Source organism: Aptenodytes patagonicus, chromosome 4 (assembly GCF_965638725.1).
Source record: "Aptenodytes patagonicus chromosome 4, bAptPat1.pri.cur, whole genome shotgun sequence".
NCBI classification, from domain to species: domain Eukaryota; kingdom Metazoa; phylum Chordata; class Aves; order Sphenisciformes; family Spheniscidae; genus Aptenodytes; species Aptenodytes patagonicus.
The window spans coordinates 2,985,205-3,009,130 of NC_134952.1; the positions used below are offsets into that span (position 1 = coordinate 2,985,205).

General features: G+C 46.4%; 1 protein-coding gene across 2 annotated transcripts in view; it reads left to right on the forward strand.

The window, feature by feature from the left end:
• The first annotated feature begins 202 nt into the window (after nt 1-202).
• Nucleotides 203-23,926, forward strand: part of SMOX (spermine oxidase) — a 55,518-nt gene continuing 31,794 nt past the window's right edge. For both annotated transcript variants that reach the window (XM_076335689.1, XM_076335690.1), the window contains exon 1: nt 203-304. The gene's annotated coding sequence lies outside the window, so the exon portion shown is untranslated. The remainder of the gene's footprint in view (nt 305-23,926) is intronic.

The window sequence follows — 23,926 nt, forward strand, 5'->3', positions numbered from 1 at the left end:
CGGGCCGGTGCTTGCGGGGGGAAGCGGGCGAAGAGGAGGAGGAGGAGGAGGAGGTGGCGGCGGAGGAGGAGGAAGAGGAGGAGGCGGGGGGATCCTTGAGGCGGAGCCGGGGCGGGCCGAAGGGGAGGCGGCTGGAAAACAGGCCGGCGCTGGTTCTCGCCTCGCAGTGCCAGCAGCCGCCGCCGCCGCCGCCGCCGCCGCCGCAGCCGCGCCGGGAGCCGCCAGACGCGGGGAGGGGAGCGAGGCGCTGAGGCGAGCCGGGCGGGCGGCGAGACCCTGTCCCCTCCGGCCACCGCAGAGAGAGGTACGGGGCGGGGGGCGGGGAGGCGGCGGCGACCCCCTCCCCGCCTGCCGGGGGTCCCCCCCTCAGAGGGCACGGCGGGCGAGGGTTCCCCCGGCCCCCTCGTCCTCCCCTCGGCAGGCACCTGCCGCGCCCCGGCCTTGCCCCTCGGCCACCTGCGGCTGTCAGCGCCCGCCGGCGTCGAGGGGCTGGCGGGAAGGCCAGCGCCCACCTCAGCGGCGGCCAGCCCGGCTCTCTCCTCCTCGTAACGCGGCCAAGGAGGGTTTCCAGCCTGCGGCGGGAGAGGGTGGCTGCCATGGGGCAGAGCAGGGGGCCGGCCCCGGCGCCCCGTCCATCCCGTGCGACCAACTTCACAGGATCGCCTCCTGGACGTGCTAGCCCTCGTTCCTCAGCCCCAAGAAAGCCCGGCCGGTGCCGCGCCGAGCCCGGGTGGAGAGCGGGAGGCTGCGGGAGGCGGTTTTATCCCTACCCGTGTTTTTGGGGAGGGGTGGGGGAAAGGCCCACCGCCTCGCTGCGGGTGCGCAGGGCTGGGCCGAGGGCAGAGCACCCGCTGATGGGTGCGGTGGTGTTGGGCTTTTGGGGTGGTTTGGGGTTTTCTTTTCTTTTTTTTTTTTTTTATTTTTCCCCTCCGTGTGTTTATGTCAGCGTATCGCCCGCACGCGATGTGCGTCCGCGCGCGCCTCCGCTTTCTCTGCCTCAGCGTTTCAGGCGATGACATGAAGAATAAAGGTTAAGTAGGAAAGTCACCATGGTCTGATGTGTGAGGCGGGATGTAAATTATGAGCTGTGAAGACTTGCAGTTCATTTGCGTTTTGGTGTTTCTCGTTTACACAAAGCTGTTACAATAACTGGGGGCTTGGCAGTTCGTCCCGATCTCGTGTTTTCAGTCAAACCCATTGACTTCTGCAGAATTGCTCCGTCTTTTAAATCGCTGCGGTGGATGAGGGATTAGTCCCGGACGCGCAGTAGCGAAATGCACAAAGCCAATTGTCAGTTACTGAACCTGACCTCAAAACAAAGCTTTTTAGCAATTTACATCCTCAGCCCCAGAAGTACAGCTGCTCCACTTGATCCTTGCTCTCTGATCACCCCTAAAAATTCTTTGCGTGGTGTATAGGCACGCTGTCTCAAATCCAGTGCTGGGGCCAGCTGTAATTGCCCTGATATATTAGATGTAAACACAAGCTTTACGTAAAAGTGAAACCATATGTATCGGCTAATGCACATCCACTCTGTGATCCTACACAAATAGAGTTGAGTCCAGAGCTCTGTCCTTAGCTCACCCTGTTGATCCACTTTTCCCTTAGCCTGTACGACACGGTCCTGTTCCAGGAGTTACCAGGCAGGTTTAGTGGAGGACGAGAAATCAGCCTAGGAGCATTTCTGCACGTTGTGCAAGAATGCTGTATGTTTTCAGTCTTCTACAAATGTTGTTTTATTGACTTAGTGATAACATTTTGCTCTCCTAGGTCCTTTTCCCTTTCCAGATTGTTAGCCCAGCACTTACTAATCTTTTATGGCACTGCTGTGGAACAGATGTACGGTGTTTTTCAGTGAGTAGCAAGGTCCGTAGCTTCAGCTGGCTTTGCCTCCAAAAACGACAGTACTGTCTTTCCCTTGTACCCCCGTTGTGGCGTGGGGAGCTGGACTGGGAAACAGATTTGGATGACTGCTGAGCTGGCAAAAACCCGATGGTCTTAGGTCTGACTCAGTGCCTGGATCCAAATCATCGCATAGCTGCTCAAATGTTTACCTGGGCATCTTTGGGTTTAGAGGAGCAACTAGCTGGTATCATGGCCAAACTGTATGTGGAAATAGGTGTGGAGGTCTGGGTCTTTAAATCCTGAAAATGCCAGCTGATGTTGGGCGCTGTGGTTGTTTATCCTTCTCAATCCTTTGGCTTGGCGGAGCAGCTGCTCTCGAGCTGTACCGTTTTGTGCCACGCTTTCTTGAAATGGCAGTGTGTGGCTGGAACACCACGAACACACCACACGTGTCCTGGGAGCTCCTGTCCTCATCTCTGCTGTTGCTGAAAGCATGCCTGGATAGCCCTCTCTGGTTTTCACCTGAAGGGCTTTCTCTCTCTTGTGTCTTTTCCACCAAAATGTGTCCGAGTGCTGTCACAAGTTAACTGTGATGTCTCTGAAACACAGTCTTTTCCTGGGATGGGAGAATCTCAATGGACTCGGTGGGGATGGAGAGGCTGAGGTAGAGTTTGGAAAGCTCTGTGAAATTGCTAACATTCCTCACAAGCAGAAGGACACCTGTGGCTTACGGGCTCCCTGCAGCACCCTTTGGTCTAAAAGGTGTGATGGTGCTCTTTGACTGGTCTCCTCCTTAGCCAAGTAGTATGATTTGGGTTTTTCACAATCCTCCATCTGCAAAAGATAATGGACTGTCCCCATCTCTGCCTCAGAAGTTTGGAGGGGTATTCCTGCCTGCAGTGTATTCCTGCTGCCTGCCACAAAAGTGTAGCTGCCTGTCCTCTCAACCCCAGTTATATCGCTTCATGTTTTCTGTGACTGTCATCCCACAGAAAAATAATCCCTTCTAATGACATCTAAGAGTCTCCAACTAATTTCCTGCTGGCCCAAGTGAGGGTCTAGGGAGAATGGCGACGCTGACTTCTGAAGTATGTGGATTTACTTACTTTGTATGATTGGGTTATATAAAAAAGAAATAGAAATTATTTTCTCCGTGCCTTTGACAAATACTAAAATACATTGTATTTTACGAATATTTCACGAATCTAACTGCTGTCTCCTTCTCTCAGTAACTGTAATTAACAGACCAGAAAATGGAAAAATGTAGAAATATCCTTTCCCAGTGGCCACAAACATTAGTCCTCTCCAGAAGCTAATGAAGTCAAGTCTATGGAAGTTAAATAACTGGGTTTTTTAGCTCTGTTGGTGAGCTAAAACATTGTGTCAGAGTGGTAAATAATAAATTAAAGAGGTATAAAGATTACCTCTTGGAAATGAAGTGGGTGAAGAACGGATTTGAACTCTTACTTCTCAAGAGAGCATCTAAACTGTCTGGCTTAAGGATCTGTCCTGCTCTGCTTGGGTGCAAAAATTAATCTGTAGCACAGCAGTAATGTGGGAGAGTGATAGTAACCCACCATGGCTGGTGAGCAAGGTGCTCTCTCCTGGCTGGTGGGAGCTGGGCTTCAAATCCTCTTGCACACCACGTGTGCTAGCAGGTCTGTGACGAGGGGATAGAAGCATAAATGTAAAACAATGAATGCAACCGATTCCTTGTATTACGGACTCGTAAGAAGTGAACTGTTTAACAAATGGCATCACAAAACATTGTGGTGTTTCCAGAACACGTTGTCATCCTTGTCGTGTCCCTGTTGAGGGAGCATGAAAATTTTCAGCCACCTTGATGATGTGATCTGTTTTCATCAGCTCTTGTTGATGTGTTGGCTTTGATGTGTTGTCCTTAGTTGCCGGCTGAGGTTAAACCACGACATGTGTCCAGGTATTCCATGCTCCATGTAGAGGGCACGTGGGTGTATGCACAGTAATATCACTTGAGTTTGTAGTAGTCACCATGGAAATTAGTTACAAATCTTTGCTTTTTTTGAAATCTAACGTTTCTGTGGTTTCTTTTTATTTTAAGAATATAAATTCCAAGAAATACTGTGGGTGGGAATATGAACTACTTGGAAAATAAAATTTCGTGGCGACTCCAGTTGGCACCATGTGCGTCGTGGCACCTGGAGAGCATGTTGATGCGGCGCGGCTGTTTCATGTGATGTGCGTCTCTGCTCTGGAAAGTGGCTTTGTAAGGACCTGAGTTTGAGGTCCCGTGTTTGTGTACAGTTGTGAACATGTTTTGGGGAGCCTGTGGGGTTCAGCTCCTCCCCGTACCTTCTGAGAGTCCACTGCAACCTGTAATAAAGCCTCTTGTGGTTAAACTTGACACATGCGACTGTCTTTTCTTAAGTAGGATATCATCAGTTGGTGTTTTAATGGTTGTACTCTTCGGCTGTGCAGGACACGTGCTCTTTATGGACTTGATGGCACTGTCCTTTACCTTCACCTGACCGGAGTGTGTCCGTCACATCACCAAAATACATAGCTGTGCCGCCGTGGTTTGGACGTGTTCTTTATTCGTCCTATGGGAAGAAAAGGCTTTGGGTACCTGAGCCGGCACCCTTGAGGGACCCCGGGGTAGGGATTGGACTGCAGGCTGGAGGAACAGTGCAGGTGGTGGGGATTCAACTGGCAGCCCTATGCTGCCCGCCCCGGCTGCGGATAACGCAGCACGTGGGGTTTTTATAACAGCCTGTCTGCAGGCTGAACCTGACAGCAGCATGACACAGACCTTTGCTTTGGGAGGTGCACTGTACATATCGGTGACCTTTTCCTCTGGAGAACTTTAAATGCAGTGGATTTGTAAAAAGTGGTGCTTCTTTGGTGAATTTTAATCATGTCCTTGGTTTTAAGTGCAATTTTGGTTGTTGGTTTTTTTTTTTTTTGTGGTCATTGGAGTTTTTGTTTTGTGACGTCTCGGGGCCAGGGACATGAGGTTGTAAGGGTGGATGCAGCAGGGACTGCTCTGGCCCTGAGGAAGGCCCGGGTGGCTTTGAAGGTAGCGAGATAAGCTCATCGGTGGGAATGTAATGCTAGAGGGGGTCACAAAGCCCCTCCCTGCTGTTCACGCTGGAGTTTGATCCCTGAGCTATTTCAGGGTAGTTCTCCTTTACCAGGCCATCCTTTAAGATTTTCTGTAAGTCTTGGTAAAACAAGACGGCTATTGTTAGTGCTCTCAGATAACTCAAAATGATGGCGGCTGGGAGCTTGCCGGGTCTGAGGGAAACAGATTTTGCAGCCCTGGAGTAGTGATTTACACACAGCTTTGGTTGTCGCACATTCCTTCTTTGGAGCTGTTTTCCACATCATCCTCTGAGACCACGTTTATCTCGCTTCTGAGAATAGGACGATGGAAGGAGAAAGCTGGAGGCCACGGAGCAGATCAGTGACAGAATGGAGGTCACAGTAAGCGAGGCAGATTCTCAGCTGTGGGGAGCCCAGAGAGCTGAACTGATGTAAATAAAGATGATTTCAGCTTGTGGGGAATCTTTGGTTTTGGTCCCTCACATTTCTTTTATCCAATAGGTCTTTAAAGGACTGCAGAATCTTTATAATGGCTTGAAAATGTCATTAAAATCCATTTTTTCTTTGTTTTTTGTTTTTTTTTTTTTGTACCTACTGAGTTCAAAGGCAGGAACTACCTTTTAAGAAATAAGAAAATATTCGTTTTCCTCACTGACGAAGTAGAGAAGTAAATGGAGGTAGATAATTTCTGAAGAATGGATAGTTATTTATTCATTTCTTCATCATTCATTATTCTGCATAATGCCCATTTTTTTTCTTACGTGTGTCCTCTAGATTTAGCTGAGTGGCATTTAACAGTGTAGGTCGCTGGCGTGCTTGGAACGACTGAAATACTGGACAGGATACGATGATGTTTGCACACTTTGAGGAGAGGAAAAACAAAACAAAAAAAAGCACTTTGGTTTGGATCATTTCCGTTGTGAAATACCTACTCAGGCTACCTTGTAGCTAATGTATCCAGAAAATACCTTGTGCTAAGCTAAGCAGGTAGTCCTGGCCTATCCCTAAGCTGGGAATTGCATGGGAAAGGAGCAGTTTCTCTTCCTTTATGAGAGCTCTCTTCAGTACCGTTCGTTTTGCAGGGCAGGTGGGGAATGGTTTTTCTCCCGAAGAGATTGTACAGGTGTAACATTCAAGTATGCTAACCTAATGATTCTGTTGGACAGACAGACATCTAGTCTGAAACTGACTTTAAAATTCTTCTGTCCCGTGGGCATGCATGTTCCAGGATGTAGGTGTAACCTCCTGCTTTGATCTCCAGTCTTTTTCTAACAGGATTTTCTTATTTGGGATCAGTCACAGTTGTGATCCCAGAGGACTCTGCCAGGAAGACGCGCATCATTAGCGTGTCTGGTAATCCTTTGGTCGAACTCCTAAAAATCTTAGACCCTGTGGGAAGGTCTGGGTTGCTGGAAGGAGCGTCGTTTTGCCAGGCCCTGGCTTCAGCAGTGAAACTGCATTAAGATATTTTCACTGTGCCGTCCTATCTCCGACGGCTTGTTTCCTCTCTTGCATAACTGTTCTCCACCCCCATCGGGGCACAGTCTTATGGGTGGGTGACTTACACAAATTTAAGGCGCTACTTCTAGTGAAAGAGTTGGTCCAATTCCTGTGTATGTCCTGGTGTGACTGTGGGCAAGAGATCTTGATCAGGGAGCCCACACACCTGGCAGCAGATTATTACTTATTTTTGTAGGGTTATTTTTCAGTTGGACCCAATCCCTGGCCTGTCCCATGACTGCTGCTGTCAGCGCGGCACAGACAGTCAGGACTGTCCTTAAAGACAGTGCAAACTTAGATCTAAGTTTCCTGGGATTGCAAAACTGTGCCCTCAGATGTGCTGGGGTGTTCTCACAAACACACACGTGCACACACGAGTGGGTATTTCTGCCTCGGACCACTTCTGTCGTCTTGCTCACTGTGTGCTTCCATGGACAGACACGACTAAGAGCGTGGAGATTGGCTTTTCATTTACAAGAATAAGCTGGGAGGAGTTGTGTGGGGCACGCAAGGAAGCAAAAACTCCTAAAACCCCCGTGCTGCTGAAGTTGATAGGTCAAGCTTTAACTCTCAGACAAAGGTTAGTACTTTGGGGCTTGCAGTTTACACTCTGCTGCTTGGATGGTCTGATCTCACAGCACACTACGTGCCATTAATTAATGCTTGCAGAAGTGCAGTGCTTCCAGTAATGTAGTAGACTAAATTAAACGTCCCCTTTATAGTCATGGGGAGCTCACACCATTGCTCCAGTTATACAATAGCATCTGGTGCCTCTATTTGGACTTTGAAGAGAACTTGACAAAGGGCTGAATGTGACCGCAGGCTTTAGAGTTAAGCACTGGGTCATTACCCTTTTTGTCTCCCGACTCCCTTGGGGTGGGATCCAGGCCTGTGTGGTGGGCTCCCTGCGCGGCACAGCGGAGCGTTAGGAGGGGATCCAAAGTTTTGATGAGAGCGCTACATAAAGTCAGCTTCGCTCTCGATAGCTGGCTGCCATGGGCAAGCCGGTAGGAAGCACTGAAGGTTGCAGATCTTGGGGATGACCGAAAGGTCAGCACTGACTAGGTGTTTCTGCATGAAGAGTTTACGCAGGTGGGATTTCTCATGCCAGGCGCCCAGCTGAGCAGAGGGACAGGCAGTGCTGGAGGGGAGATGGGAGTCTGTAATGCTAAGCAGACGATCTGCAAGCATTTTTGTTGTTAGAAGCACAGATATTTTGCTCAGGGCTTCCCCAAAACATGAAAGGGATCCAGTCCTGAAGGTCTTACGCATGAAAATATTCCAGGGAGGAACAGAAGAAAGGCCTAAAGAGAAAAAAGAGAGAGCTCCTCTGACTGCAGGGTGAGATGCGAAGGAGGCAAAATGGGAGGAAAAAGTGCAGATGGGCTCCTGTTAACAACCGTCCCCGTGCTGTGGGATGTGCGAGGGACTGTCTCGCTGGGAAGGCTGTGCTGGGGAGCTCCCGTTCACACGTCTGTTCTGTAAGACCGACTGATTGTGTTATCTCTGTATTGCTCCTCCAGGAACGGAGGGAGAAGTTACCATGTGGGAATGGGCAACTGCTGCACACAGGATCTCACAGCGTTTCTCCGACGTATCATGGAAATATTAGGGAAGCTCGTGTGCTCTGGGGCTGCTGTGGATATGTTCTGTTTTATACATATTTCTGTTGTAAGCAAAGAACAGCAGGGCCGGAAGGGACCTTAATAAGTTGTCTCATCTGACCTCCTGCCCCAAGACTGGGTCAGATCTATCTAAACTTTCCCAGCAGATGTTTGTCCAACACAGTTGTTAAAAGCCTCCAGTGATGGACTTTCCCCATCCTCCCTGGGTGATCCTTTAAAGTCCTTCGTTGTTCTTACCATTACCAAGATTTTCCTCGTTTCTGACTTCGATTTCTTGTGCTGCAGTTGAAAATTGCTGACCTCTTGCCCTTTTGTTACTATACAGAGAGAGCTCTTCGGTCCTCTGCAGCAGACTTTGGGAATGTCTGGGCCACGTTCTTCTTGAGCTGCAGGGCCCAAAACTTGCCTGCAGTGCTCCATCTGGCACCTACCCGTACTGAGCCGACAGACGCAATTTTATGACTCTCATATGTAGACTTCGGGGTATGACGGATGCATTTCTTTTTCTTTCTGGCAGCGGTACAGATAAAGTGTTTTGTCATGGAAGGTTTCATTATGGCTTGCTTTATGTCTCTCCACCCACTGTAAAACCAGGGCACATGCTCTTCTGCCTCAAGTGCCGTCTTTTCCACAGGAATGTACTATCGATCTTCACCAGCTATTCCAGAATAGTGCCTCTCTGTGGTAAGGTGAAGGTCCTTGCCAGCTGCTCTCACCAAGGCTTTCCCCATGACTAGCTCGATTGCAACTTGGGCAATTGTGCCTTCCTGATCTGACCTCCCAGCTGTAGTTCACGAGTGACCTTCTATTCTCCCTCCCTGCAGTGGTTACGCTCCGTGCATCTGATTTGGTACGTACTATCCCTTTGTTTCTGTGAAGGATACACGGTTATTCATGCATTTCTAAAGCTGATAAAATGTGGCTGTGAAGATTATTCTGAGAGGAGAGGTAGCACTCAAACATAAAGCATGACAGAAAATGCAGTAGATCAGCATTAGAAACATTACTTACGAAGGTAAACTGGGTAACGTGCCAGCCAGCATTAAAGGGACAATTAGCCATTTGCTTGAAGGTGATTGTTGTTTGATTGTTACAATTTTAGGAAAATTATTCCAAATGGCTGTCGTGTGACAGAGGCAGATACCTGAGGGCTGCTTGTCCATCTGGGTGAAGTGAATTTGGGTCTGGCTGCTTTCAGGTGGACAGATGTCCACATTGCACAAAACACTAGTTTGCGTTCATTGACCTTCTTGTACACCATAGTTGTATCTGTTTTGTCAGGTTTTAGGGGGTTCATTTTACAGGATACTCAGAGGAAGGTGGCAGTTTCATTTTAACTGTATCTAAGTGCTTCACTTGTGGAGCGCTTCACTTTATTTTTGGGGAAAAAAAAAAAGAAAAAAACTTGTCTGTGTATATTGTTGCAGGCATTTTCTCTAGATTTATTAACACCTCTTATACCTTTCAGTGGGAGAGAGTAGAAAGTATGTATGAAAGGTATGTCTACATACAGAGAGCCTTTGTCCTGAGACAACTGAAGAAGCTCACACTAAAGTGAAGGCTGGTCTGGACAGGTCTGAAACACCTCTTGGCATCGACTCATGTTTATTGTGGTGGGAAGAGCAGGTAGGGAGGAGCAGTCTTGCTTTTGTTTGCTTGAACTATCAGTATGTATCTTCTTTGAATTCCTCAGAGTTTTCTTGCAGAGCTTTTGTATGATAAATTGTATGATGTGAGTCTTCAGTTTCTCTTGTTCTGTTTCAAATAGCAGTGAAAGCTCTAGCGCTTTCTTTCTTACTCTTTTTCTCCCTTAATTACAGATACAGGGATCTTTAGTCATGTGGAAGGAATTTTATTGACAGCTTTTGAGTCTAAAGTACTTGTTATCACTGAACAAATGTAGAGTGCTGTAGGCTACTGGGCAAAATCCCTTGTTCAGTGTTTCTTCATAATGATTTCTTAGAACTGAAGCGTAATTTAGGTTGCATAGGGCAACTGGAGCTCGCTCGTGTGACTTCTTGCTCCAAGTGGGGCCAGAATCAAAGATAGGTTTCTTGTGAACTTTTCTGATCAAGTTTTGGACCTTTTCCAGTCAAATGTGCCAGGTTGATGCCATGCTTAGTGCTCTCATGGTGAGGGGTATTTTCCTCTTGTCTGATCAGAATTTCACTTGCTGCAAGTTACGCCCATTGTTTCTTGTCTTTTTGTTCCTACTTGTTGAGAAGAGTCTGGCTCCATCTTCTCTGTAACCCCCCAGTTAGGTAGCTGAAGATAGAAATTAGATCCCCTGCTAACCCCCATTTCTTCTCCAAGTTAAACAAACCCCGTTCCCTCATTCTCTTCTCTTACATCATGTATTCCAGTGACCAGACCATCATAGTGGGGTTCCACTGAACTCTGTCAAGTTTGTCAATGTCTTTTCTGGGCAGTGCAGCTAAATTAGGTGGTGCTCCAGACACAGCCTCCTTGGTGACGAGAGGAGAAGAGGAGCCATTTCCCCGAGCTCTTGGCTATTGTCCTTCCCAATACAGCCCAGCAGGTTGCTGGCTTTTGTCACTGCAGGGGCACACTGCTGATTCCTGTTCACCTTATTGCCCACCAGGACCCCCAGGTGCTTTTCTGAAGAGCTTCTCCCTAGCCAGTCAGTCCCCAGTTTGTGCTGACAGTGGGTATTTTTTGTCTCAGGTGCAGGACTCTTATTTGTATTTCTCAACTTCATGAGGCTTCCTTCAGCCCATTTTTCCAGCTTGCTGGGCAGTCCTGCCCCCCAGTGTATCAGCTGCTCACCCCAGCATGGTGTTGTCTCTGAACTTGCTGAGGGAGCTCTCCATCCCATCATCCAGGGCATTAATTAAGGTGTTGAACAGCATCAGCGTCAGTACTGGCTGTTCGTTGAGGAACACCATTCATATAGGGCTGCCGGTTAAGACTTCAGTCTGTTGGCTGCTACCATTTGAGCTCAATGATCCAACCAAATTTTAACCACCTTGTGTTCCACCCATCCAATCTTTATCTCCCCATTTGTAGCATCAGGTTAAGTGTCTGTAGGATGGTCACTCTTTTCAAGACTTGCAAATGAGGGAGTTGCTTCCAAACAGTGAAAAAGTTGTTTTCAGACTGACCCACGTGGAGCTGTTCTGTGGGGGGAGCGTGCTGGAAGAAGAGGGGTGTGAAGCACATGGGAATATAAAAAGTAGTTTCTGGTCTCTTTTTCTATGTTGATAAGCCCATGGACTCTTGTTCTTTCCATCCACACTGATGGCCACTAGCTTGTTTTTAAACAGAGATTAAAGCCAGAGTATTAAACTCAGAAGAGCTAAACTCTGAATTTTTCCTGCTGGATGTAGGAAGAAGGAGGCTTCCTTCAGGCTGTGGCCTGCCTGCTTGCCTGGGCTAGCCTGTTCTTAGGAACATGTCTGGCTTAAATGGATCCAGCTTAATCTCATACCTGGTGTTTTTTAATTTTGTTGTTCTCCACAAGATTCTCTCCAGTCTGCTTTTATAAAAAACATATTAACTGCACAGCAGTGAGCAGCTAAGCAGCAAAAGCTAAGGGCAAAACTTATAGCTAAGTGCCTTCCATGGATCATCACTGCAGGCTGAGGTTTGCCTTTACGCAGCTGTGGGACATTGCTGAACCTCACAATTGTACCATGACCCTCTAAAATGCCAGAGCCTTTTCTGGAGTCTTGCTGTATGGGAAGTTGCTCCCCGTTTTTGCATTTGTACCTGTGACTTCTCTTTCTTATGTATTTCCTCTTGTTGATGTTGGACCAGGGTGTCAAGATCACTTGGAAATCTAAACCTGTACACCACGATGCTTGCAAATCCTCCCAGCTGAATCATCTGTTGGGTTTATGGCCATACATTCCAGTCTATCATCCAAATTGGTAATAAAAATATTGCACAGCTCTTGTGCCTGGCTGGACCCGCTTTCCAGTGCCCTCCCAATTAGATAGCAAACCCTTGATAATTATGCTCTGACAACTATGTTGTCAAGCAGCCATTTTGTGGTGATTACATCTAGTTTGTGTTTTCTTAGCTGGATCTGACGGGAACGTCATGTGGAACAGTGTCAGAGCTAATAAAGATTGCATTTCTGAATATCCTTATCACTTTTGCACAGGCGTACATTTTTTTCCTGCTGATGCATAGATCCTTTATTGTTCCATAGGTTTCTGAAGCTAGAAGGGACCTCAAAGGTGATGAGATCTGCCCCTCACCACACTGAAAGTTTAAAAGTGCAAGCCACGCCAGATTTATCAGGACTTTTGTAACGGGACAGTTACCATATGACTGCTCCAGGAGATCAAGAGGAAACAAACGTGATGTGTTTATAGGTCTCAAACAAAATTAAACAATTACCTGAACCCAGTCTTCAGAGCAGCCTTTGAACGAATCCCAACCCTTTTTCTGCAAGGGCTGCAAAAATAAAGAACGTGTCTAATCTGTACCAGATATCAGCCAACGGTTATCTGTGCCTACGTGCTGTTACTCAGATCTCGTTAGCTGTCTAATTGGATAATAGGCAGTACACTTCACAACTACATAAGTATATTAAGCTTAATCTGCTTTGGAGCAGGGAGGGGAAGATGTGCTTGGTGACAAATGGACACAAGAAGCTGCACGGTGGAGCAGCGGTGTAAATATGGTCCTGTGTCCCCATCACTTCATTTCCAGGAACCTTCTGCGGCAGAGGCTCTGTATGTCTGTAGCATTTAACATTAATATTTGAGTCCCAGAGCACAGAGTTGCAACCCTTTCAGACTTTGCCCACGTTAGCTGGGCAATTTCACTTTTAAAAGCACAGTTCTTCTAGCGGTTAAATACCTTTCAGAGGTATCTTTTAATACAACATGCAGGGTAACTTCATCCCTGGTTTTAAATCCAACGTGATATAACAGAGAGATGCATCCTATGCGTGTGTGGGACACTTGGATTTTGCAGCAGGTTCCTGGTCCTAAAGCTTGTTTCCAGCACGTGAAGAAGATGCAGAGTGAACAGGATCAGAAAGCTTGCACGGGGGTTGGCATGACCAGTTCCATACATGGAAGAGAGAGGCTATTTGGTTATGGAAATACTCTTCCCTTATTTTTTCCTGAGAAGATGCAGTTACTGCATTTACCCATTTTAAAGCTTTTGGAGTGGATTGACTCTTTTCAAAAGCATAACGAAAACAAAGTCGGACTCTTGTAGAAGATGTGTGTTTGTATTTTCCCAGCAGCTAGCTTATTTATTGAAAGACATGTCGATATGAGCACATTTCACTAGTTGTCACCACCTATTATATTCTCAGGAGAAGGCGTCTGCAAGGGACGTTTCTGGGTACGAAAGATGCATCTGCCAAGGGGATCTTTAGCTCAAGGTAACGGGAAAGTGACTACGTGAAACATGTTCTGTCCAAACATTTTGTGGGTTCCCTTGGGATCGATGGAGGGTTTTGACACAAGGCTCAAGCTGAGCCCAACCTTTGGCCCTGTATCTTGGGTGAGGTGCCTAGGGCTTTTCATTTATAGCCTGCTTACCTCATCTAAACAGTATCTTCAGCTTGTCACGCTGTCCAACATCTGTCTGTAGTAGGCAGAAAAGACAGTCGTTGACCTCTTAAAGTGTCTTAAGCAAACGTAAACTCTGTTAAGTGTGTTTATCACCAAGCAGCTCATTTACCAGCTGTGCAAAGTACCTTGTGGTTCATTTATATGGGAAGTTTGGAGGATTCTCTGATGCTTTCTGTCTTGACATCTGTGTTTTTGTGGCCAGCAAGGGTTGAGTTAGGCACTTGTCCATGTGAGGAAACTATTCCACTATAAAGTGGGGTGTGAATTTAAAGCATGCTGACTTTTCCGTGGAAAATATTATTAAATAACAAAACTCCTAAATCACTTTTATTTTGGATGAAGGGAAAAGATTGCAGGGTAACTGTTTTGGTCCATTTCAGTGTAGACAAACTCCCAAACCACTGATTTATTTTGGGTGAACTAGAGAATAGCTGTTGAACGCAGAAGAATTTTTATAGTTATCCATACCTGATTTAGTGCCTGAACTAAAAGCGCGGTCAGCAGGCAAAATCGTATTTTTTCCAAAGGGTGTTTCACATCTCAGCATCTAAATTACTGGGACAGGCTCTGGAGAGAGTCTGTGTCCTTGTTTTCACTACGCAGAAAGCCTGCTCTCCTAGCTGAGGCACTGACGGTGGGTAGCTACAGGTGACAGTTCCCTTCTGTTGCTTCGTGCCTGGGTCAGATTTCAATTTGAGGCATCCAGAAGAAATGAATTGGAGTGGTGAATATAGATGGCCTCCCCAAGGTGTTAAATGAGGTGAAGGTTGCATGCTCTCTGTAGCAATATACACTAATAAGACCTTTATCTCCCATCCCAGTCTGCTGTGTATTGAAGTAAACTCCCATACTCAATCCATCATCAACTTTGAGTCGGGCTAGACTTTGACCTATACTTATTAAAGGCTGAAGAATGTGCTGTCATATGCATTTGATAAGAGAATTCAGAAATAAAAGTGGATATAAAATTGTCAGGGACATTTTTTCCCTTTAGCTTTAGCTGGAAAAAATAATGGCATAGGTTGTTTTCCTCCTCCTGCGTGGGCAATATCTAGACATGCCCAGCACTTTCAGGATTGTTTATCAAAACCAAGATAACCATTATGGTGGTCCTGTCTGGCCGCTGCCTGCTACAGATCAAACCCACGCCCAGTAACTTGTGAATCAAAAGCAGATCACCTGCTTGGTTGGTCATTAGTGTCTTCTTTACAAAACATTTTAAAACCAAAACCAGACGTGCAATGCTGTATGTTTTCAAGAAGACAAGGCGGTGAGACTTGTGATGCTTCTTAGCTCTTGGGGAGGATTCATCTTGCGGTTGTGGCTGAGCCTGGATGAGCTGTCCATGTAGAGGGATCCACAGCGCTTACCGAGTGAACGTGTCACTCTAGGTCTTCATTAGGGTCTTTAGGCGCTATTTTAAGTTTCCTGAGCCTAAGTCATAGAACATCTTATGTCCAGTCAAGGCCTTGACTGTGACGGGCAGTCCTTTGGAAAGCTGTGCAAAGATCCTCGTGTCTCTCAAAAACAGTGGCCTGTATTTCAGAAAGGGACATTGTGAGCGAGGAGAACAAGTTTCAAATCACATGTCCCCCAGCAAGTACTGTTCTTTCGATAGGAAGACTTGTTGGAGAATGTTAATTGAGTCCCTTTTTAAATGAAGGAGGCTTTGCTTCCTTCCCAAGTTTTCAAAACAAATTTTCCAAATACAGAGCCTATGTTTCATTCAAGTGTAAATCCTTTCTCTTTAACCTGGAAGTTATCCCAGAAAAAAGCCCATCCATTCACTGCAGGACAGACCCTTGCGGTTGCGGTGGAAAAAAAGAAGTGGATCAAATTGTCCAAACAGGAAGGGAATTAAGAAAAGACTTTGCTTAGTGAGCGGAGTTTAAATGGTCTTCCTACAAACTCCACTTTATATCTCTGTTGCTTTTGAAGCATCGTACAGTAATTGCAGTGTCTGCTAAACCTAGAAATAACAAATTTTTCTTGCCAACATGCCAGCCTATATGTAGGCTGTATGGATTTCAGCGTGTAGTTATGGGATGGATGCAAACAGTGATTTGAAATTTACTGGCTTGTTATCTCTTCTGACTTCCACATAGCTCGGTCCTGGTGGGTATCTAATACTTCACACTGATTCCTTTTCATTTGAGGGCATATATTGAAATGATTTTTGGCACAGCTAGGTGCTAATGCTGTTTTACATATGGTGAAGCTGAATTATCGAAAGGATAAAGCGTGACGTGCTGAATAAAATGAGCTCCCATCTAAACACATTGAAATTGTGCTATATTTTTAGCACCTTATGGATAGGATTGTCATTCCTTTACCCCCAGTCACATGGGAAGGCTGTGGAAGAACAGATAAATCACAAGTGTCCCAGTTCCCAGTTTCTACTGTTTACCACATGACAAGTCTTCCTGCTCTGTGAAAAATCCCTTAGATCTAAAAATCTCTCTTTTTTTCCCTCAGCCTGTGCTATTTAACTTGTCTCTTTCTGAGCAATGTTTTATCTTAATTCTGTGAAGCTGTTTGGGACACAGTTTACTGTAGAGGAGCGATGCAAAGTAAACTTCCCTTTGTTTCAGTAAACATCGTGATCGTCACGGAGAAGAAATGTTTTTGAGTTCAGGTGTGTAAGGAGGAATGAAAGTCACTTTGCAGAAGTGATAATCCATCATTTGTGTGCACCCCATGGCACTCCAGGCTGCAGTCGCCGGCAGGGCACTTAGTAACCTCAAAGCACAAGAAGTTGACTGCAGGAGGTTTTCTGTTGCCATCTCCAGACAAAATTTGATCCTCGGGCTTTGTTTCGAAGTTTGCAACAAGGTGGAAACAAAGCCGAAGGTGTCACTGTTGTGTTTTCATCTCTTTCCTCTCCCACCCTTCTTTTCCTTGTCTTTCAAGAGCTGTTTCTGCTCTCTGCTCCGTTTCAGTGTGCCTAGCACTCAGGAGGAAAATCACTTGGCAGCATGAATTGCTTCTGTTGTGTTACAGCAGGGATGCATTCCTGTATAAGATGTTTTTTGTCGCAGTCACCGATTTCCTCTGAATACCTCTAGACGACCTGAATGCAGACAGTGTTTAGTTAGGAGAAGGTCTGTGCTTTTGTATTGAAACATTTCTTGCTGTCGTATGCAAAACCCCACACCTCAAGCAGCATGGGGAAAACACCTATCTTCTTCAAGGAAAACCTCTAGTGGGTAAAAATCTCTGAAGGCCAGTCTGCCAGCCATGAGCCAGACTTCATCGAGATCTAAGGACATGCTTCCCAACCTGAATTCCCCTGCCTTGGGCCCTCATCTGATATGTGAGTGTGTTTGTGCAGACAGCAGGATGGAGAAAGATGTGTGTATCGCAGTGTCCTAAAGCCAGCCCTGGTTATGTGTCTGCTGTCTTAAAGCTGGAGCTTGTGGTTTGCATTTAACGTTCCAGCAAAGCACAAGCCCAGGAGAAGTCCCCTCAATACAGCTCCACCTGGAGAGACATACTTCTCCTGGAGTCACGTCTAGTCTGTTCCAGGCTGAAGTCAATCCAGTTACTGTGGGAGTAAATCAGTGCAGTGTTCGGTTTTTCTAATTTTGGTTCTCATCCCTTAGTGTTTCTGTTGCATTTAATGATTTTCCCTGTGGCTTGAATAGTAAAGATGTGGTAACTGCTTGGGGATGGCTTAAAATGAAAGATTCAGTGTGGGTGTTGCTTTCAAATAGAGAAGAAATGATGCTATTTAGAGAGTCGTGCTGCTATTTCAGGGCAGTTTGTTAGGTCTGGGTTCTGAGAAGTGGTGAGAAAAAATAATTGCTTTTGGGCTAGCGTGTCTCATATGGTGTGTCCTGAAATGATCCTCATGTACACATTGAGTTGGAACCAGTACTGAGCCTCTCTGCATGCAGATTCATTCCCTTTCTCACCCTCCTGTTACACAGGATGGGAGGAGAAGAGAAGATTCCTGTTGAAACTTTGCTCCCAAGCTTGCTGCAATGAATTTAAAACCCCAAGCCACAGAGAATTCCCAAATGTAATATGGCCACCAGTGTTTATTTGACTGAGACCCTGTTGTGTTCTGAGTTGTGCAAACATGGGCAAGTTTCCTATTTAATTAAGGCTGGTTTTATCGATTAAGGTTCCCAAACAATTGTAGAGAGAAGGAGGGTAGTGAAGATAAGATCGCACGGTTATGCAGATGGGATAGAGTACAGCTCTTTTTGGCAGTCAGAATACAAGTTCTGCAGGAAACTTGTTTGCAGCATTGTTCTGATCCATTATGCCAACGTTTTTAGTTTGTAACCTCTTTTTTCCTCTGGTTTAGTGTCTGTCTCTCCTTCCTTTTACAGTCCTGAAACACCAAGCTTTGCTTTCATGAGGAGCTTGGCAGTGGCAGATACTTCCTAATAATGAACGTGATCAAGGAGCTGGAAATAAGGGGAAGATTCCCACCATGGGGTCAACCAGGGCTTGGCAAGCTTGCAAAGACACGGGAAAAGGCAGGCCAGTTTGGGTCTGGTTGTTGCTTGTCCTGGTTAGTTCAACAGCTCTGTTCCTGAGCTGTTAACCTTCTGTCTTGTCTGAGGCTAACACAGCCAAACTGCATCTTGCTGCATTGATTTAGGTTCTGGCCAGCTCACAGTGTTGGTAGGTCCCTGATGGTCGATAGGATGTGGAAACCAAAGGTGTTAGAATTTTTGGCTAGATCATCGTTTATATTGCTGGGGTTAAGATAGAAATATCCCGCTCACTGCAGCAGGTTGAATACCGCTCTGGTGTCCCTATTTTCTCCAGTTTCTCCTGATGCAAAAGAAGAGTGTTCTGGCAGTGTAAACTGTCCCTGGTGATGGAGTAGATGTTGTCGGATGCCTTCTAGGTAGGTGGGCCCTTGTACCTATCTCTGCAGCCTCCCAAAATGAAGGGGATGCTGATACGCCAGTTACAACATATACTTGTTCTGTCTCCGGGGGATTTGTAGAGCAGAGGATTTGCTGGATTTGCTCCGCTGTTGTGCAAGGAATATGCTGAAGCTGTGCTTTTTGTCGCTGCTGTGAAACTCCTTTCAACTGTGTCCTGTGTAATACTGTAGCCTCTGGCACATGAACCACAAGCATTACAGTGTTCAGATCTTACTAGCTGCGTGGGCAGGAGAAGCTCCTTAGCCCAGACCGCGTGGTGCAGGGAAGTCATTGTCTCAGCTGCAGACGAGCTACCCAGCTTTGTGTGACCAGAAAAGCTGCAATAAAAAGGGGAAGGAAGAGACTTACGCCTCCAAGACTGTCCCAAAAGCTCAGCCAGTCTGACCATAGCTGACCCATCTTACCATCACAGGGTGCCCTTGCTGTGTGTTCCTGAAAGGCCTTCGACTTCATTCTCGGCCCATTTCTCTGGGAATCACCTGGGGATGGTGACCGCCTCCTAGCATTTCCGTGGGACCTTCTGATGGTGGAGGAAATCATCCAGTCCTTAATTTTATCCCCAAATCAAGATGCTGACTGAGGTGTATTCCAGCAGGCTGTCAGAAGGCCCGTTGAAAAGTAGTTCAAGATAGCCTGCTCCCTTCCCAGCATCTCGGAGCTGGCGGAGCCTGCTGTGTTCTCACAGTGCCCTTCAGCCAGAGGAACGCGCTTGAGAATCAGCCACAGGCCAGCCAATTATTTTGATTTATTTTCTTTTCTTTTCCCTCAGATGAGACGGGTTTGAAAAACACATAATGGTGCATTTTATCAGTGAGTTTTAAATGGCGTGATTCATCCCCTATGTTCTTGGCGTGACATTCTTTGGTTTATTCTTTGGATAACCTTGCAGTTCTGGTAGTGCCAAGCACTGTATGGAAGTGCCCTGTGGCAGACAACCTGCTCTGCCCATATGTTAGCTTTAAAAAAAACCCAACTCATAATAGGAAGTCTTTATACTGCATGCCAAGATGCTTGGGGCTTGTTAAATATATTCTACTTGTCAACAACTACCCAATTTTAAAAGTAGCCTTGGTGTGAATCAGCTCTGAACAAGTTCATTTGACTCGAGGGATATTTGCAGGCATTAAAACAAGTTGGATCACAGTGGTAAAAATGTGCAGTGGTTTCCTGATCAAAAGCACCATCCAGTGACCCATTTTTTTTTTGTTTTAATCTCCTCTAAACATTCAAAAGTACAGAGATTTTCCCAGTTAGCAAATTTTTGGTGACTTTGGAGAGTGGAGGAGGCTTACTGGGGCAAGTGTTTCTGGGAGCCACTCGGTGTGTTACTGGAACCCTTGCTGCAGTCGATGCAAACTGAACGTCGGTGTGCAGGGGTATGGGTGTAACAAGGCAAAACGTCCTGACACTTCTTCCTTCGCTTGAAGCCAGTATTACTCAATGGGGTTCACCGGCTGCAGCGGCGGATTCCTCACTAGTGTATAAATCGCGTGTGACGCTTGTGTGCTCCTCAACAGGTTCCTTTGTAAAGTCAGAACTGTGGCACCCCTTTACAAAGTGAGCTCTGCTCCCTGCCTGCTCCATCTTTGCTGGCTTGTTGTCTGAAATTGTCTGCCCGGCCCGCTCCCCTGCCAGCTCTGCAAATCATCTCTCAGCGGGGAGGCTAGTCGGTGTGTGATGGGTATGGGAGCCGGTGGCTCGTTGCAATGTTTCCCGGCCCTCCTTGTCTTGAAGACTGAATTATCACAGATGCTGTTTTGTCCACATTTTCCCACTCTCCGTGGGCTGCTGGTCCGATCACTCAGAGATTTGGACACTAGCTAGCTATGTCTTTTCTTGCAACGCAGCTTCGGATAAGCTGCTCAGAAAATCAGGCGGCAAACAAGGTGCCCAGTGCCTCTAAGCTAGCAGGAGATCTTATGGAGCCTTTTCTACCATCTTTGCTGATTCAGACATAATTATAAAATGTCAGATTGATGGTATATTCTCTCTGTCTCCCCTGCATTTTTCCTGGATGATGGTGTTGTGGGAAGAGGCAAAGGGGACAGCTGTCTTGGATCATACTTACAAAAGATATTGTTTCTCAGAAGATTTTGTTGTTGTTGTTGTTGAACTTAAACATTTTTGCTTCCTTTTCTAGGCCAGCAGTGTAGGACCACAGAGTGGTGCTGTGGTTGAAGCCTGTAGCCTGCCTAAGGTCTGATGGCCCCTAAGATCTGGCAGCTTTGGGCTGCTTCTCATTCATAACTAGGGGAGCAGTTTTACAGAGGTGGCTCCGGGTGGTCATCCTTATAAGACACGGATAGGTGAAAAGGCTTGCCCAAGGTCCCACAGACCATCAGTGGTCACACTAGGAGTAGGATTCCATTGTTTGTTGTGTGTGTATTGAAGAAGCACAGCTTCTTCCCAGCTTGGGAAGAGGAAACAATTTAGAATGGCCCCGTCTCTCTCTCTCCTGAGATGCGGGGAGGTGGTATTTCTGGAAATGAGGGGGGAAATGAAGACAGGGCTTGCAGTGTTTTGTTACAAGAGTAGGGGCTAGGCATCCCAGCTAAGTTCATCCTTTCAGGCTGGAGGAGACCTGAGTTTGGACAGGCAAAGGTTAATGCTGTGATTTCCCTCTGTCTCTTTTGGGATGTGCCCAGAGGAAGAAGAGCGCAGAGTCAGCCTGAAGGTCTCTGCTGCCTTCAAAAAAAATGATGCCGAGGAGGTTTTCGGCACAAGGCTGCAGGTTTGGCATATGGGTAAAACGGGAAGCATTTTGTTCATGCTGCTGTCTAAGAGTACGGGTGGTGTGTTATTAATGTGTTTCCTTCCTTGATGTCTGATCCAGCTCTGCATTCACTGTGTGTCAGTCATTGGGGTGGGTCAGTAATTTGTAAATGGGGCTTGTAGATGCTAATTTAAGATCAACGCTGCTGAACTGCAGCCTTTTCAGTGCCTCAAGCCACATTTGATGGCTTGGGCTTTTACGTTGGCAAATTTTAGCGGATGGTAGCATTTGCCCTCAGTTCAAACTTGTTTTTCTCTCACAGCCACTTCTCTAAATTCCAGCAGCTCTCTGGAAATCGAACCACTTTGTTTCTGCTTCTGTCTGCAGAAAGGTAAGGCAGGGCATGGGTTGCTCGTCTGCGGCAGGAGTGCTGCCTTGTTTTTGTGAAAAGCTGTCTGGCTTCCTTGTACCACCACAGTGAGAAAGATGAGCATCGTCAGCTCTCCATCACCAGGGCTGGTGGGCAAGGGTGAGACATGCAGGATAAATGGGTTGTATTGATGGTGTGGGATGCAGTGGGGAGGGTGCTGCAGAGACGATGGAGGTGCCTCACTCAAAACCTGCTTGGGTCCAGGGAGAATTGCTCACTCAGGCTCACGTGTCCCCGTGCAGCGTCTGCAAGTCTCCTGGCTCCAGTCAGACATGAAGAGGTGATGAGGAGCAAGGGGCCCAAGTCGCACTGATGGGAAAAGCAGGGATTTTGGATCTGTCTTGCTTGTTTCAAGCACTGGAAAACACTGCATTCAAGGAGACCATGCTGGTGATGGTCCTACTTGGAGCAGGAGGTTGGAGTAGAGCCTTTCAGGGGCTGTTTCTGACCAAGACTTCCAGTTTCTGTGAGCTGTCAGAACAGGTCTCCTCTGCCAAGGCCTGCTGCCTGCCCACGCCTGGCAGCTGCCTGCAGAAGAGGGCAGCAGGACTGGTCTGAGGCTGAGTGACTTGTTCCAGCTGCCCACATCCAGCCGGCAAACCTGTTTAGACTAAAATACCGAATTGGATAAAGCCTGAGCACGAGGATAACAATGAAACACCGCTCTCCAGGTGGTTTCAGCCCACTACTACTGTACAAAGGCAGTTTATAACAGCAGGCTTGTTTCACTCACATATCTGACTGACGTGGAGTACTTAAGTTCAATTAATAATGCTCCTGCCTTCTGTTGAAAGGGTGTCCGTATTTAACCCGTGCTGGTATAAATGGTGATTCTGAAAAGGACTGTGAGTGAGTTTGGTGTGCAACCTGCTGGATTAAAAAGGAGGGAGGGTATGTGGAGAAGGAGAAAAGTGACATATCTTCCAGTTCAACGTGTTTACAGCCTGGAGAGCTTGGAAAGAGCATCTTGAAATAACAGGCAGTAAGGATTAATGTGCTTGCTTCCGAGAAGGCTGATGAAAGGGGAAAAGAGGGAGAAGTTGCAAAATGCTTGTTTGTTGTGCCAGGAGCCGCAGGGAGAACCACAGCTAACAGCGACGGGAGGCACTGGCGACAGGCAGTGCTGGGGCCAGCGCAGAAATCTCCTTCCACTGCATTTTTGTGTCTACTCAGAGATATGATCTGCTCTGTCCTGACCTGTGCTCAGTGGACAGCCTGAGTCTGAAGCCTGGAAAGGTGTTAAAGGAGATCAAATTGCTCTAACGAGAATAATCCTTCCAAGCACTTCTCCCTCAGCTCAGGAAAAAAGGTGCATTAGAGATGATAATTGAAAATTTTGTTACTGCAGTTACTTAGATAAAGGTTACTCATTACAGCCATGCAGTTGCTCAGTACAAGTACTGCTAGACTGCGTAATGAGTTAACAGCCTAATGCTGGAGTGTCTTTACGTCTGCTAAATAAGTTGCCTTTCTGTTTCCATCGTGGCACTTTTGCATATGGGCTCTGCTAATAGTGCTTTCAGATAACCACTCTTCTGTATGCAGTTGATAAAAAAATAGACATTATTTCATCTACTGAAAAAAGGCTTTTGAAACTTTGTATCAAAAACTTTGCTTTTTTTTTTTTTTTTTTTTTTTTTTTTAATGTTTTCTGAGGCCCGGGAGATGCCCTGCACTGGGTGGTCTGTGCGACTGATTTCCATTCCTTAGGCATCACTGGAAACCACCTGCATCTTTGCTCCGTCTCTACAACACTATGCTAATAATGCATGTGCTCACAGACATACAGTTCTGCATGATGGTAGATTCCTGGGGTGCAAAGGGCAGAAAGTTTTGTCTTGAACATCTGTCCTGGCCATCTCCATCATATAGGCAGGAGCATTCCCAGCACCACAACCCTGTCTTCTGATAGGACTGGAGTGTAAATGTCTATGAGAGATTTAAAAGCTTCAAGCAATAGCCTCTCTGTCTTTAGTGAAAAGTGTTTCAACAGCTGATTAGTGTCACTGTTAAAAATAGACATAATATCTGTTCTGAATTTTTCTAGCTTCTGCTCTTGGTTGCTCAATCTTGCTTTGTCTCTGCTTAGATTGAATTAATCCTTTGGTGTCGAGTATTGTCTGTTTGTAAACACTTTCAGACTGTGATGAGAAACCTGCATTATAAACACACATGTATGTAGTGCCCCTTCACGTGTTGATGGTATCTTGAATAGTTGCACTTAAAATAATAGTAAAATAGTAGTGTGTTTATTTCTTGTGCTTCCA